Genomic DNA, 16,385 nt, shown 5'->3' on the forward strand with positions numbered 1-16,385 from the left:
TGGAGTAAAAGTGAGACTCCTACGTGTCAAAGTACTTGCCTGACGCTGGCCAGAAGCTCAAACATTTAGGGCAGGGCATCAGGGCACTTCGCCGCACGCGGAGCAATTTTGTTCTCATCTCGCCTCTGAATGCCGAGTTTAACCAGCTAGGAAGCAAACTTCGGGAAAGGTACTCAGGGTGCCGCCGATTCAAAATTCTTTCACCAGACAGCCCAAATCGTGTACGCCTCTTTGTATTTTCCACGGGCAGGACAAAATGGTGTCAACCCGCACGCCTCCAGCTGGGGGTGGGTTGGAGTGGGGTGGGGTGGGGTGGGGTGGGGTGGGGTGGGAGTGGGGGTTGGGCGACGTACACTTTCCCCATGGGAAACAGGCCCACGCCTTCAGTGTGAAAGGCCTCTACGCCTCTCTGCTTTCGCAGCCCAGGCGTAGCCTCAGCTCTGAAAAGCTTCCAGAGCAGGAAGGTCAGAAAACCTTTGAACCACCCAGCAGGTTCAGCACAGAACAAGGGCTTCTCTCTTGGCCTGAGAACACCCACTGCCCAGCGCTCCTTTGTGTACACACGTGGTGGAGGAAGGGTGCTGGATTCGGCTCCGTGAGAACTTCTCCGGGCCACGTAGTGTGAACGCAAGTAGATGAGCCCTACATCTCATGCCAGTGTGCTGTGCGAGTTGGACAAGGCGAACTCCCTGCTTGAATCCCTGGGTGGGTTAAGTACCCTGCGGGGAAGGATCGTTGCTTGGGAGCCCGGGGCTGGTATCGAGGTGACTGTTCTGTGCATCCACTTCGCAGCTGTTTTCTCTCCGCGGGTTCTCTCCGCCTGCTGCAGCCAAAAGGGACAGCTTAGGGTAAAGATAAAAACCCAGTGTGTAAACGTTCTTGCCTAGCCCTCGCCCCAAGCACAAGCTTATATGCCTCTGGTCAAAGGCTTTCGCCACAAGCTGAACACGTTTGGTCTCATCTAAGCCTCTGAAGCCCGAGTTTACCCATCTACGAATCAAACTTCAGGAAAGGTGCTCAGGGTGATGCGGACTGCCAAGCGTTTCACCAGGCAGCCCAGATCGAGTACAAACACTTGTGTTTGAAACGGGCAGAGGAAATGGTGTCAAGAGCGCGCCTCCGTCTCCCGGGCGACGTACACATTTTCTCCATGAGATGCAAGCCCTTCTTCCAGTGTGAAAGGCCTTTACACTCTACACCTCTTGCGCTCGCAGCACGCAGGTGCCACCCGCTCTGAGCATCTTCAAAAGGCACAGGGTCACGCAACGTGTGAACCACCGGGCGCGGGTGCAGCACACACCTAGGTCTTCGCTGTCGGCCTGAGAACACCCACGGCACAGGGCTTCTTTGGTGCACACACGTGGTAGCGGTCGGTGATGCATTCTGCTCCGTGAAACCTTCTCGGGGACACAGAGCGTGAGCGCACGTAGATTAGCCCTACACCTCATCCCTCTTTCTTGAGTGAGTTGTACTGCTATAAGGCAAAACTCCCTGCTGGAATCTCGGTGTGACTTAAGTATCCTCCGGGAAGCGATCGCTGCTAGAGACACTGTGCTGCTCTCTAGGACAATGGTCTGTGCCTCCACTGCGCTGCTGTTGTCTACAAGTCGCTTGCGAAGGCCTTTTCGAAGAGGTTGCTCACAGTGTCGTTTCTTTAGAGTAACCCACAGGCATACGAGGATGCCGGTTCTGTGAAGGAAAATGCTCCCTGCCTCAGCCACTTGGGCGCCGTTTTGTACAGGAAAGGACACTCCGCCTTGAAGGTTCTTCCTTCCGGATTGCCACTCGCACTGGCGATGTCTCCTGAATCTCGCGGGGTTACAGTGCCGTCACAAGGTCCTTATCTCAGGCCTAGAACGGCAGAGCATCCGGCAGCTTTGAAAGAGACCTTCGGCATTCTTCTGGCCTTCGGGGACGCTCCATGAGGAACAAGCTCCTCAGCAGCGTGCGTCTTTAGATCTTTCATGGCAGAACCTCTGTGGGTGACCTCATTCCTCCCCCCACGTGAGAGACACACACAACCTGCCATTAGGGGGTGGAAGGCTTTCGAGTCCAGAAGCGAGGCTGGCACTCCCACTCAGCATTCCTGCACGGAACTGAGCCCGGGTGCGTGAGACCGTGAGAGGGGGCAAAGACAGGCGTACCAGCGAGCTGTTCACGGTGCACGCTGACGCATCACCCTTCAAGCTCACGTTCATTTCATGGAGAGAACACGAGGCCTTGATGCGCTTTCCTGTGGTACGTAAACTTTGGTCGCGTCCCCTGGTGGGCACATCGGCTCAGGACTGCCCTGTCCCAAAGGCTCCAGGTGTGGAGCCCGACTCTTGGAGCTCAGCCCCACGTGGCTCTTTCACGGACGAGACCGGCTCGCAATGGGACCGTTCACGAGCTGGCGACCGTGCTGGCTGTTAGGAGTCGGCACACCAAGAGCCCTCCGAGGGAGAGGAGCTGCTGACGTTTGCCAGCACAGTCTCCAATTCCGAACTGCAACCATTCCCTGTAAGAGGCTCCCGAAAGCTTCGACGCAGTTTCTCAGTTAGCTATAAATGGAGGCCAGTCACTTGGCAGACTCCCCCAACGCCCGGCCTCCCAGGCTGCGATACAGACACGCCGACTGCTTCAGCCAACAGGGACAGCTTGGAGTAAAAGTGAGACTCCTACGTGTCAAAGTACTTGCCTGACGCTGGCCAGAAGCTCAAACATTTAGGGCAGGGCCTCAGGGCACTTCGCCGCACGCGGAGCAAGTTTGTTCTCATCTCGCCTCTGAATGCCGAGTTTAACCAGCTAGGAAGCAAACTTCGGGAAAGGTACTCAGGGTGCCGCCGATTCAAAATTCTTTCACCAGACAGCCCAAATCGTGTACGCCTCTTTGTATTTTCCACGGGCAGGACAAAATGGTGTCAACCCGCACGCCTCCAGCTGGGGGTGGGTTGGAGTGGGGTTGGGTGGGGTGGGGTGGGGTGGGAGTGGGGGTTGGGCGACGTACACTTTCCCCATGGGAAACAGGCCCACGCCTTCAGTGTGAAAGGCCTCTACGCCTCTCTGCTTTCGCAGCCCAGGCGTAGCCTCAGCTCTGAAAAGCTTCCAGAGCAGGAAGGTCAGAAAGCCTTTGAACCACCGAGCAGGTGCAGCACAGAACAAGGGCTTCTCTCTTGGCCTGAGAACACCCACTGCCCAGCGCTCCTTTGTGTACACACGTGGTGGAGGAAGGGTGCTGGATTCGGCTCCGTGAGAACTTCTCCGGGCCACGTAGTGTGAACGCAAGTAGATGAGCCCTACATCTCATGCCAGTCTCCTGTGCGAGTTGGACAAGGCGAACTCCCTGCTTGAATCCCTGGGTGGGTTAAGTACCCTGCGGGGAAGGATCGTTGCTTGGGAGCCCGGGGCTGGTATCGAGGTGACTGTTGTGTGCATCCACTTCGCAGCTGTTCTCTCGCCGCGGGTTCTCTCCGCCTGCTGCAGCCAAAAGGGACAGCTTAGGGTAAAGATAAAAACCCAGTGTGTAAACGTTCTTGCCTAGCCCTCGCCCCAAGCACAAGCTTATATGCCTCTGTTCAAAGGCTTTCGCCACAAGCTGAACACGTTTGGTCTCATCTAAGCCTCTGAAGCCCGAGTTTACCCAGCTACGAATCAAACTTCAGGAAAGGTGCTCAGGGTGATGCGGACTGCCAAGCATTTCACCAGGCAGCCCAGATCGAGTACAAACACTTGTGTTTGAAACGGGCAGAGGAAATGGTGTCAAGAGCGCGCCTCCATCTCCCGGGCGACGTACACATTTTCTCCATGAGATGCAAGCCCTTCTTCCAGTGTGAAAGGCCTTTACACTCTACACCTCTTGCGCTCGCAGCACGCAGGTGCCACCCGCTCTGAGCATCTTCAAAAGGCACAGGGTCACGCAACGTGTGAACCACCGGGCGCGGGTGCAGCACACACCTAGGTCTTCGCTGTCGGCCTGAGAACACCCATGCACAGGGCTTCTTTGGTGCACACACGTGGTAGCGGTCGGTGATGCATTCTGCTCCGTGAAACCTTCTCGGGGACACAGAGCGTGAGCGCACGTAGATTAGCCCTACACCTCATCCCTCTTTCTTGAGTGAGTTGTACTGCTATAAGGCAAAACTCCCTGCTGGAATCTCGGTGTGGCTTAAGTATCCTCCGGGAAGCGATCGCTGCTAGAGACACTGTGCTGCTCTCTAGGACAATGGTCTGTGCCTCCACTGCGCTGCTGTTGTCTCCAAGTCGCTTGCGAAGGCCTTTTCGAAGAGGTTGCTCACAGTGTCGTTTCTTTAGAGTAACCCACAGGCATACGAGGATGCCGGTTCTGTGAAGGAAAATGCTCCCTGCCTCAGCCACTTGGGCACCGTTTTGTACAGGAAAGGACACTCCGCCTTGAAGGTTCTTCCTTCCGGATTGCCACTCGCACTGGCGATGTCTCCTGAATCTCGCGGGGTTACAGTGCCGTCACAAGGTCCTTATCTCAGGCCTAGAACGGCAGAGCGTCCGGCAGCTTTGAAAGAGACCTTCGGCATTCTTCTGGCCTTCGGGGACGCTCCACGAGGAACAAGCTCCTCAGCAGCGTGCGTCTTTAGATCTTTCATGGCAGAACCTCTGTGGGCGACCTCATTCCTCCCCCCACGTGAGAGACACACACAACCTGCCATTAGGGGGTGGAAGGCTTTCGAGTCCAGAAGCGAGGCTGGCGCTCCCACTCAGCATTCCTGCACGGAACTGAGCCCGGGTGCGTTAGACCGTGAGAGGGGGCAAAGACAGGCGTACCAGCGAGCTGTTCACGGTGCACGCTGACGCATCACCCTTCAAGCTCACGTTCACTTCATGGAGAGAACACGAGGCCTTCATGCGCTTTCCTGTGGTACGTAAACTTTGGTCGCGTCCCCTGGTGGGCACATCGGCTCAGGACTGCCCTGTCCCAAAGGCTCCAGGTGTGGAGCCCGACTCTTGGAGCTCAGCCTCACGTGGCTCTTTCACGGACGAGACCGGCTCGCAATGGGACCGTTCACGAGCTGGGGACCGTGCTGGCTGTTAGGAGTCGGCACACCAAGAGCCCTCCGAGGGAGAGGAGCTGCTGACGTTTGCCAGCACAGTCTCCAATTCCGAACTGCAACCATTCCCTGTAAGAGGCTCCCGAAAGCTTCGACGCAGTTTCTCAGTTAGCTATAAATGGAGGCCAGTCACTTGGCAGACTCCCCCAACGCCCGGCCTCCCAGGCTGCGATACAGACACGCCGACTGCTTCAGCCAACAGGGACAGCTTGGAGTAAAAGTGAGACTCCTACGTGTCAAAGTACTTGCCTGACGCTGGCCAGAAGCTCAAACATTTAGGGCAGGGCATCAGGGCACTTCGCCGCACGCGGAGCAAGTTTGTTCTCATCTCGCCTCTGAATGCCGAGTTTAACCAGCTAGGAAGCAAACTTCGGGAAAGGTACTCAGGGTGCCGCCGATTCAAAATTCTTTCACCAGACAGCCCAAATCGTGTACGCCTCTTTGTATATTCCACGGGCAGGACAAAATGGTGTCAACCCGCACGCCTCCAGCTGGGGGTGGGTTGGAGTGGGGTTGGGTGGGGTGGGGTGGGGTGGGAGTGGGGGTTGGGCGACGTACACTTTCCCCATGGGAAACAGGCCCACGCCTTCAGTGTGAAAGGCCTCTACGCCTCTCTGCTTTCGCAGCCCAGGCGTAGCCTCAGCTCTGAAAAGCTTCCAGAGCAGGAAGGTCAGAAAACCTTTGAACCACCCAGCAGGTGCAGCACAGAACAAGGGCTTCTCTCTTGGCCTGAGAACACCCACTGCCCAGCGCTCCTTTGTGTACACACGTGGTGGAGGAAGGGTGCTGGATTCGGCTCCATGAGAACTTCTCCGGGCCACGTAGTGTGAACGCAAGTAGATGAGCCCTACATCTCATGCCAGTCTCCTGTGCGAGTTGGACAAGGCGAACTCCCTGCTTGAATCCCTGGGTGGGTTAAGTACCCTGCGGGGAAGGATCGTTGCTTGGGAGCCCGGGGCTGGTATCGAGGTGACTGTTGTGTGCATCCACTTCGCAGCTGTTCTCTCTCCGCGGGTTCTCTCCGCCTGCTGCAGCCAAAAGGGACAGCTTAGGGTAAAGATAAAAACCCAGTGTGTAAACGTTCTTGCCTAGCCCTCGCCCCAAGCACAAGCTTATATGCCTCTGGTCAAAGGCTTTCGCCACAAGCTGAACACGTTTGGTCTCATCTAAGCCTCTGAAGCCCGAGTTTACCCAGCTACGAATCAAACTTCAGGAAAGGTGCTCAGGGTGATGCGGACTGCCAAGCGTTTCACCAGGCAGCCCAGATCAAGTACAAACACTTGTGTTTTAAACGGGCAGAGGAAATGGTGTCAAGAGCGCGCCTCCATCTCCAGGGCGACGTACACATTTTCTCCATGAGATGCAAGCCCTTCTTCCAGTGTGAAAGGCCTTTACACTCTACACCTCTTGCGCTCGCAGCACGCAGGTGCCACCCGCTCTGAGCATCTTCAAAAGGCACAGGGTCACGCAACGTGTGAACCACCGGGCGCGGGTGCAGCACACACCTAGGTCTTCGCTGTCGGCCTGAGAACACCCATGCACAGGGCTTCTTTGGTACACACACGTGGTAGCGGTCGGTGATGCATTCTGCTCCGTGAAACCTTCTCGGGGACACAGAGCGTGAGCGCACGTAGATTAGCCCAACACCTCATCCCTCTTTCTTGAGTGAGTTGTACTGCTATAAGGCAAAACTCCCTGCTGGAATCTCGGTGTGGCTTAAGTATCCTCCGGGAAGCGATCGCTGCTAGAGACACTGTGCTGCTCTCTAGGACAATGGTCTGTGCCTCCACTGCGCTGCTGTTGTCTCCAAGTCGCTTGCGAAGGCCTTTTCGAAGAGGTTGCTCACAGTGTCGTTTCTTTAGAGTAACCCACAGGCATACGAGGATGCCGGTTCTGTGAAGGAAAATGCTCCCTGCCTCAGCCACTTGGGCGCCGTTTTGTACAGGAAAGGACACTCCGCCTTGAAGGTTCTTCCTTCCGGATTGCCACTCGCACTGGCGATGTCTCCTGAATCTCGCGGGGTTACAGTGCCGTCACAAGGTCCTTATCTCAGGCCTAGAACGGCAGAGCGTCCGGCAGCTTTGAAAGAGACCTTCGGCATTCTTCTGGCCTTCGGGGACGCTCCATGAGGAACAAGCTCCTCAGCAGCGTGCGTCTTTAGATCTTTCATGGCAGAACCTCTGTGGGCGACCTCATTCCTCCCCCCACGTGAGAGACACACACAACCTGCCATTAGGGGGTGGAAGGCTTTCGAGTCCAGAAGCGAGGCTGGCGCTCCCACTCAGCATTCCTGCACGGAACTGAGCCCGGGTGCGTGAGACCGTGAGAGGGGGCAAAGACAGGCGTACCAGCGAGCTGTTCACGGTGCACGCTGACGCATCACCCTTCAAGCTCACGTTCACTTCATGGAGAGAACACGAGGCCTTGATGCGCTTTCCTGTGGTACGTAAACTTTGGTCGCGTCCCCTGGTGGGCACATCGGCTCAGGACTGCCCTGTCCCAAAGGCTCCAGGTGTGGAGCCCGACTCTTGGAGCTCAGCCTCACGTGGCTCTTTCACGGACGAGACCGGCTCGCAATGGGACCGTTCACGAGCTGGGGACCGTGCTGGCTGTTAGGAGTCGGCACACCAAGAGCCCTCCGAGGGAGAGGAGCTCCTGACGTTTGCCAGCACAGTCTCCAATTCCGAACTGCAACCATTCCCTGTAAGAGGCTCCTGAAAGCTTCGACGCAGTTTCTCAGTTAGCTATAAATGGAGGCCAGTCACTTGGCAGACTCCCCCAACGCCCGGCCTCCCAGGCTGCGATACAGACACGCCGACTGCTTCAGCCAACAGGGACAGCTTGGAGTAAAAGTGAGACTCCTACGTGTCAAAGTACTTGCCTGACGCTGGCCAGAAGCTCAAACATTTAGGGCAGGGCATCAGGGCACTTCGCCGCACGCGGAGCAAGTTTGTTCTCATCTCGCCTCTGAATGCTGAGTTTAACCAGCTAGGAAGCAAACTTCGGGAAAGGTACTCAGGGTGCCGCCGATTCAAAATTCTTTCACCAGAGAGCCCAAATCGTGTACGCCTCTTTGTATTTTCCATGGGCAGGACAAAATGGTGTCAACCCGCACGCCTCCAGCTGGGGGTGGGTTGGAGTGGGGTGGGGTGGGGTGGGGTGGGGTGGGAGTGGGGGTTGGGCGACGTACACTTTCCCCATGGGAAACAGGCCCACGCCTTCAGTGTGAAAGGCCTCTACGCCTCTCTGCTTTCACAGCCCAGGCGTAGCCTCAGCTCTGAAAAGCTTCCAGAGCAGGAAGGTCAGAAAGCCTTTGAACCACCCAGCAGGTGCAGCACAGAACAAGGGCTTCTCTCTTGGCCTGAGAACACCCACTGCCCAGCGCTCCTTTGTGTACACACGTGGTGGAGGAAGGGTGCTGGATTCGGCTCCGTGAGAACTTCTCCGGGCCACGTAGTGTGAACGCAAGTAGATGAGCCCTACATCTCATGCCAGTCTCCTGTGCGAGTTGGACAAGGCGAACTCCCTGTTTGAATCCCTGGGTGGGTTAAGTACCCTGCGGGGAAGGATCGTTGCTTGGGAGCCCGGGGCTGGTATCGAGGTGACTGTTCTGTGCATCCACTTCGCAGCTGTTTTCTCTCCGCGGGTTCGCTCCGCCTGCTGCAGCCAAAAGGGACAGCTTAGGGTAAAGATAAAAACCCAGTGTGTAAACGTTCTTGCCTAGCCCTCGCCCCAAGCACAAGCTTATATGCCTCTGGTCAAAGGCTTTCGCCACAAGCTGAACACGTTTGGTCTCATCTAAGCCTCTGAAGCCCGAGTTTACCCAGCTACGAATCAAACTTCAGGAAAGGTGCTCAGGGTGATGCGGACTGCCAAGCGTTTCACCAGGCAGCCCAGATCGAGTACAAACACTTGTGTTTGAAACGGGCAGAGGAAATGGTGTCAAGAGCGCGCCTCCATCTCCCGGGCGACGTACACATTTTCTCCATGAGATGCAAGCCCTTCTTCCAGTGTGAAAGGCCTTTACACTCTACACCTCTTGCGCTCGCAGCACGCAGGTGCCACCCGCTCTGAGCATCTTCAAAAGGCACAGGGTCACGCAACGTGTGAACCACCGGGCGCGGGTGCAGCACACACCTAGGTCTTCGCTGTCGGCCTGAGAACACCCACGGCACAGGGCTTCTTTGGTGCACACACGTGGTAGCGGTCGGTGATGCATTCTGCTCCGTGAAACCTTCTCGGGGACACAGAGCGTGAGCGCACGTAGATTAGCCTTACACCTCATCCCTCTTTCTTGAGTGAGTTGTACTGCTATAAGGCAAAACTCCCTGCTGGAATCTCGGTGTGGCTTAAGTATCCTCCGGGAAGCGATCGCTGCTAGAGACACTGTGCTGCTCTCTAGGACAATGGTCTGTGCCTCCACTGCGCTGCTGTTGTCTCCAAGTCGCTTGCGAAGGCCTTTTCGAAGAGGTTGCTCACAGTGTCGTTTCTTTAGAGTAACCCACAGGCATACGAGGATGCCGGTTCTGTGAAGGAAAATGCTCCCTGCCTCAGCCACTTGGGCGCCGTTTTGTACAGGAAAGGACACTCCGCCTTGAAGGTTCTTCCTTCAGGATTGCTACTCGCACTGGCGATGTCTCCTGAATCTCGCGGGGTTACAGTGCCGTCACAAGGTCCTTATCTCAGGCCTAGAACGGCAGAGCGTCCGGCAGCTTTGAAAGAGACCTTCGGCATTCTTCTGGCCTTCGGGGACGCTCCATGAGGAACAAGCTCCTCAGCAGCGTGCGTCTTTAGATCTTTCATGGCAGAACCTCTGTGGGCGACCTCATTCCTCCCCCCACGTGAGAGACACACACAACCTGCCATTAGGGGGTGGAAGGCTTTGGAGTCCAGAAGCGAGGCTGGCGCTCCCACTCAGCATTCCTGCACGGAACTGAGCCCGGGTGCGTGAGACCGTGAGAGGGGGCAAAGACAGGCGTACCAGCGAGCTGTTCACGGTGCACGCTGACGCATCACCCTTCAAGCTCACGTTCATTTCATGGAGAGAACACGAGGCCTTGATGCGCTTTCCTGTGGTACGTAAACTTTGGTCGCGTCCCCTGGTGGGCACATCGGCTCAGCACTGCCCTGTCCCAAAGGCTCCAGGTGTGGAGCCCGACTCTTGGAGCTCAGCCTCACGTGGCTCTTTCACGGACGAGACCGGCTCGCAATGGGACCGTTCACGAGCTGGGGACCGTGCTGGCTGTTAGGAGTCGGCACACCAAGAGCCCTCTGAGGGAGAGGAGCTGCTGACGTTTGCCAGCACAGTCTCCAATTCCGAACTGCAACCATTCCCTGTAAGAGGCTCCCGAAAGCTTCGACGCAGTTTCTCAGTTAGCTATAAATGGAGGCCAGTCACTTGGCAGACTCCCCCAACGCCCGGCCTCCCAGGCTGCGATACAGACACGCCGACTGCTTCAGCCAACAGGGACAGCTTGGAGTAAAAGTGAGACTCCTACGTGTCAAAGTACTTGCCTGACGCTGGCCAGAAGCTCAAACATTTAGGGCAGGGCATCAAGGCACTTCGCCGCACGCGGAGCAAGTTTGTTCTCATCTCGCCTCTGAATGCCGAGTTTAACCAGGTAGGAAGCAAACTTAGGGAAAGGTACTCAGGGTGCCGCCGATTCAAAATTCTTTCACCAGACAGCCCAAATCGTGTACGCCTCTTTGTATTTTCCATGGGCAGGACAAAATGGTGTCAACCCGCACGCCTCCAGCTGGGGGTGGGTTGGAGTGGGGTGGGGTGGGGTGGGGTGGGGTGGGAGTGGGGGTTGGGCGACGTACACTTTCCCCATGGGAAACAGGCCCACGCCTTCAGTGTGAAAGGCCTCTACGCCTCTCTGCTTTCGCAGCCCAGGCGTAGCCTCAGCTCTGAAAAGCTTCCAGAGCAGGAAGGTCAGAAAGCCTTTGAACCACCCAGCAGGTGCAGCACAGAACAAGGGCTTCTCTCTTGGCCTGAGAACACCCACTGCCCAGCGCTCCTTTGTGTACACAAGTGGTGGAGGAAGGGTGCTGGATTCGGCTCCGTGAGAACTTCTCCGGGCCACGTAGTGTGAACGCAAGTAGATGAGCCCTACATCTCATGCCAGTCTCCTGTGCGAGTTGGACAAGGCGAACTCCCTGCTTGAATCCCTGGGTGGGTTAAGTACCCTGCGGGGAAGGATCGTTGCTTGGGAGCCCGGGGCTGGTATCGAGGTGACTGTTCTGTGCATCCACTTCGCAGCTGTTCTCTCTCCGCGGGTTCTCTCCGCCTGCTGCAGCCAAAAGGGACAGCTTAGGGTAAAGATAAAAACCCAGTGTGTAAACGTTCTTGCCTAGCCCTCGCCCCAAGCACAAGCACATATGCCTCTGGTCAAAGGCTTTCGCCACAAGCTGAACACGTTTGGTCTCATCTAAGCCTCTGAAGCCCGAGTTTACCCAGCTACGAATCAAACTTCAGGAAAGGTGCTCAGGGTGATGCGGACTGCCAAGCGTTTCACCAGGCAGCCAAGATCGAGTACAAACACTTGTGTTTGAAACGGGCAGAGGAAATGGTGTCAAGAGCGCGCCTCCGTCTCCCGGGCGACGTACACATTTTCTCCATGAGATGCAAGCCCTTCCTCCAGTGTGAAAGGCCTTTACACTCTACACCTCTTGCGCTCGCAGCACGCAGGTGCCATCCGCTCTGAGCATCTTCAAAAGGCACAGGGTCACGCAACGTGTGAACCACCGGGCGCGGGTGCAGCACACACCTAGGTCTTCGCTGTCGGCCTGAGAACACCCACGGCACAGGGCTTCTTTGGTGCACACATGTGGTAGCGGTCGGTGATGCATTCTGCTCCGTGAAACCTTCTCGGGGACACAGAGCGTGAGCGCACGTAGATTAGCCCTACACCTCATCCCTCTTTCTTGAGTGAGTTGTACTGCTATAAGGCAAAACTCCCTGCTGGAATCTCGGTGTGGCTTAAGTATCCTCCGGGAAGCGATCGCTGCTAGAGACACTGTGCTGCTCTCTAGGACAATGGTCTGTGCCTCCACTGCGCTGCTGTTGTCTCCAAGTCGCTTGCGAAGGCCTTTTCGAAGAGGTTGCTCACAGTGTCGTTTCTTTAGAGTAACCCACAGGCATACGAGGATGCCGGTTCTGTGAAGGAAAATGCTCCCTGCCTCAGCCACTTGGGCGCCGTTTTGTACAGAAAAGGACACTCCGCCTTGAAGGTTCTTCCTTCCGGATTGCCACTCGCACTGGCGATGTCTCCTGAATCTCGCGGGGTTACAGTGCCGTCACAAGGTCCTTATCTCAGGCCTAGAATGGCAGAGCGTCCGGCAGCTTTGAAAGAGACCTTCGGCATTCTTCTGGCCTTCGGGGACGCTCCATGAGGAACAAGCTCCTCAGCCGCGTGCGTCTTTAGATCTTTCATGGCAGAACCTCTGTGGGCGACCTCATTCCTCCCCCCACGTGAGAGACACACACAACCTGCCATTAGGGGTTGGAAGGCTTTCGAGTCCAGAAGCGAGGCTGGCGCTCCCACTCAGCATTCCTGCACGGAACTGAGCCCGGGTGCGTGAGACCGTGGGAGGGGGCAAAGACAGGCGTACCAGCGAGCTGTTCACGGTGCACGCTGACGCATCACCCTTCAAGCTCACGTTCATTTCATGGAGAGAACACGAGGCCTTGATGCGCTTTCCTGTGGTACGTAAACTTTGGTCGCGTCCCCTGGTGGGCACATCGACTCAGGACTGCCCTGTCCCAAAGGCTCCAGGTGTGGAGCCCGACTCTTGGAGCTCAGCCTCACGTGGCTCTTTCACGGACGAGACCGGCTCGCAATGGGACCGTTCACGAGCTGGGGACCGTGCTGGCTGTTAGGAGTCGGCACACCAAGAGCCCTCCGAGGGAGAGGAGCTGCTGACGTTTGCCAGCACAGTCTCCAATTCCGAACTGCAACCATTCCCTGTAAGAGGCTCCCGAAAGCTTCGACGCAGTTTCTCAGTTAGCTATAAATGGAGGCCAGTCACTTGGCACACTCCCCCAACGCCCGGCCTCCCAGGCTGCGATACAGACACGCCGACTGCTTCAGCCAACAGGGACAGCTTGGAGTAAAAGTGAGACTCCTACGTGTCAAAGTACTTGCCTGACGCTGGCCAGAAGCTCAAACATTTAGGGCAGGGCATCAGGGCACTTCGCCGCACGCGGAGCAAGTTTGTTCTCATCTCGCCTCTGAATGCCGAGTTTAACCAGCTAGGAAGCAAACTTCGGGAAAGGTACTCAGGGTGCCGCCGATTCAAAATTCTTTCACCAGACAGCCCAAATCGTGTACGCCTCTTTGTATTTTCCATGGGCAGGACAAAATGGTGTCAACCCGCACGCCTTCAGCTGGGGGTGGGTTGGAGTGGGGTGGGGTGGGGTGGGGTGGGGTGGGAGTGGGGGTTGGGCGACGTACACTTTCCCCATGGGAAACAGGCCCACGCCTTCAGTGTGAAAGGCCTCTACGCCTCTCTGCTTTCACAGCCCAGGCGTAGCCTCAGCTCTGAAAAGCTTCCAGAGCAGGAAGGTCAGAAAGCCTTTGAACCACCCAGCAGGTGCAGCACAGAACAAGGGCTTCTCTCTTGGCCTGAGAACACCCACTGCCCAGCGCTCCTTTGTGTACACACGTGGTGGAGGAAGGGTGCTGGATTCGGCTCCGTGAGAACTTCTCCGGGCCACGTAGTGTGAACGCAAGTAGATGAGCCCTACATCTCATGCCAGTCTCCTGTGCGAGTTGGACAAGGCGAACTCCCTGTTTGAATCCCTGGGTGGGTTAAGTACCCTGCGGGGAAGGATCGTTGCTTGGGAGCCCGGGGCTGGTATCGAGGTGACTGTTGTGTGCATCCACTTCGCAGCTGTTTTCTCTCCGCGGGTTCGCTCCGCCTGCTGCAGCCAAAAGGGACAGCTTAGGGTAAAGATAAAAACCCAGTGTGTAAACGTTCTTGCCTAGCCCTCGCCCCAAGCACAAGCTTATATGCCTCTGGTCAAAGGCTTTCGCCACAAGCTGAAGACGTTTGGTCTCATCTAAGCCTCTGAAGCCCGAGTTTACCCAGCTACGAATCAAACTTCAGGAAAGGTGCTCAGGGTGATGCGGACTGCCAAGCGTTTCACCAGGCAGCCCAGATCGAGTACAAACACTTGTGTTTGAAACGGGCAGAGGAAATGGTGTCAAGAGCGCGCCTCCATCTCCCGGGCGACGTACACATTTTCTCCATGAGATGCAAGCCCTTCTTCCAGTGTGAAAGGCCTTTACACTCTACACCTCTTGCGCTCGCAGCACGCAGGTGCCACCCGCTCTGAGCATCTTCAAAAGGCACAGGGTCACGCAACGTGTGAACCACCGGGCGCGGGTGCAGCACACACCTAGGTCTTCGCTGTCGGCCTGAGAACACCCATGCACAGGGCTTCTTTGGTGCACACACGTGGTAGCGGTCGGTGATGCATTCTGCTCCGTGAAACCTTCTCGGGGACACAGAGCGTGAGCGCACGTAGATTAGCCCTACACCTCATCCCTCTTTCTTGAGTGAGTTGTACTGCTATAAGGCAAAACTCCCTGCTGGAATCTCGGTGTGGCTTAAGTATCCTCCGGGAAGCGATCGCTGCTAGAGACACTGTGCTGCTCTCTAGGACAATGGTCTGTGCCTCCACTGCGCTGCTGTTGTCTCCAAGTCGCTTGCGAAGGCCTTTTCGAAGAGGTTGCTCACAGTGTCGTTTCTTTAGAGTAACCCACAGGCATACGAGGATGCCGGTTCTGTGAAGGAAAATGCTCCCTGCCTCAGCCACTTGGGCGCCGTTTTGTACAGGAAAGGACACTCCGCCTTGAAGGTTCTTCCTTCAGGATTGCCACTCGCACTGGCGATGTCTCCTGAATCTCGCGGGGTTACAGTGCCGTCACAAGGTCCTTATCTCAGGCCTAGAACGGCAGAGCGTCCGGCAGCTTTGAAAGAGACCTTCGGCATTCTTCTGGCCTTCGGGGACGCTCCATGAGGAACAAGCTCCTCAGCAGCGTGCGTCTTTAGATCTTTCATGGCAGAACCTCTGTGGGCGACCTCATTCCTCCCCCCACGTGAGAGACACACACAACCTGCCATTAGGGGGTGGAAGGCTTTCGAGTCCAGAAGCGAGGCTGGCGCTCCCACTCAGCATTCCTGCACGGAACTGAGCCCGGGTGCGTGAGACCGTGAGAGGGGGCAAAGACAGGCGTACCAGCGAGCTGTTCACGGTGCACGCTGACGCATCACCCTTCAAGCTCACGTTCATTTCATGGAGAGAACACGAGGCCTTGATGCGCTTTCCTGTGTTACGTAAACTTTGGTCGCGTCCCCTGGTGGGCACATCGGCTCAGGACTGCCCTGTCCCAAAGGCTCCAGGTGTGGAGCCCGACACTTGGAGCTCAGCCTCACGTGGCTCTTTCACGGACGAGACCGGCTCGCAATGGGACCGTTCACGAGCTGGGGACCGTGCTGGCTGTTAGGAGTCGGCACACCAAGAGCCCTCTGAGGGAGAGGAGCTGCTGACGTTTGCCAGCACAGTCTCCAATTCCGAACTGCAACCATTCCCTGTAAGAGGCTCCCGAAAGCTTCGACGCAGTTTCTCAGTTAGCTATAAATGGAGGCCAGTCACTTGGCACACTCCCCCAACGCCCGGCCTCCCAGGCTGCGATACAGACACGCCGACTGCTTCAGCCAACAGGGACAGCTTGGAGTAAAAGTGAGACTCCTACGTGTCAATGTACTTGCCTGACGCTGGCCAGAAGCTCAAACATTTAGGGCAGGGCATCAGGGCACTTCGCCGCACGCGGAGCAAGTTTGTTCTCATCTCGCCTCTGAATGCCGAGTTTAACCAGCTAGGAAGCAAACTTCGGGAAAGGTACTCAGGGTGCCGCCGATTCAAAATTCTTTCACCAGACAGCCCAAATCGTGTACGCCTCTTTGTATTTTCCACGGGCAGGACAAAATGGTGTCAACCCGCACGCCTCCAGCTGGGGGTGGGTTGGAGTGGGGTGGGGTGGGGTGGGGTGGGGTGGGAGTGGGGGTTGGGCGACGTACACTTTCCCCATGGGAAACAGGCCCACGCCTTCAGTGTGAAAGGCCTCTACGCCTCTCTGCTTTCGCAGCCCAGGCGTAGCCTCAGCTCTGAAAAGCTTCCAGAGCAGGAAGGTCAGAAAGCCTTTGAACCACCCAGCAGGTGCAGCACAGAACAAGGGCTTCTCTCTTGGCCTGAGAACACCCACTGCCCAGCGCTCCTTTGTGTACACACGTGGTGGAGGAAGGGTGCTGGATTCA

Source organism: Orcinus orca, chromosome 14 (assembly GCF_937001465.1).
Source record: "Orcinus orca chromosome 14, mOrcOrc1.1, whole genome shotgun sequence".
NCBI classification, from domain to species: domain Eukaryota; kingdom Metazoa; phylum Chordata; class Mammalia; order Artiodactyla; family Delphinidae; genus Orcinus; species Orcinus orca.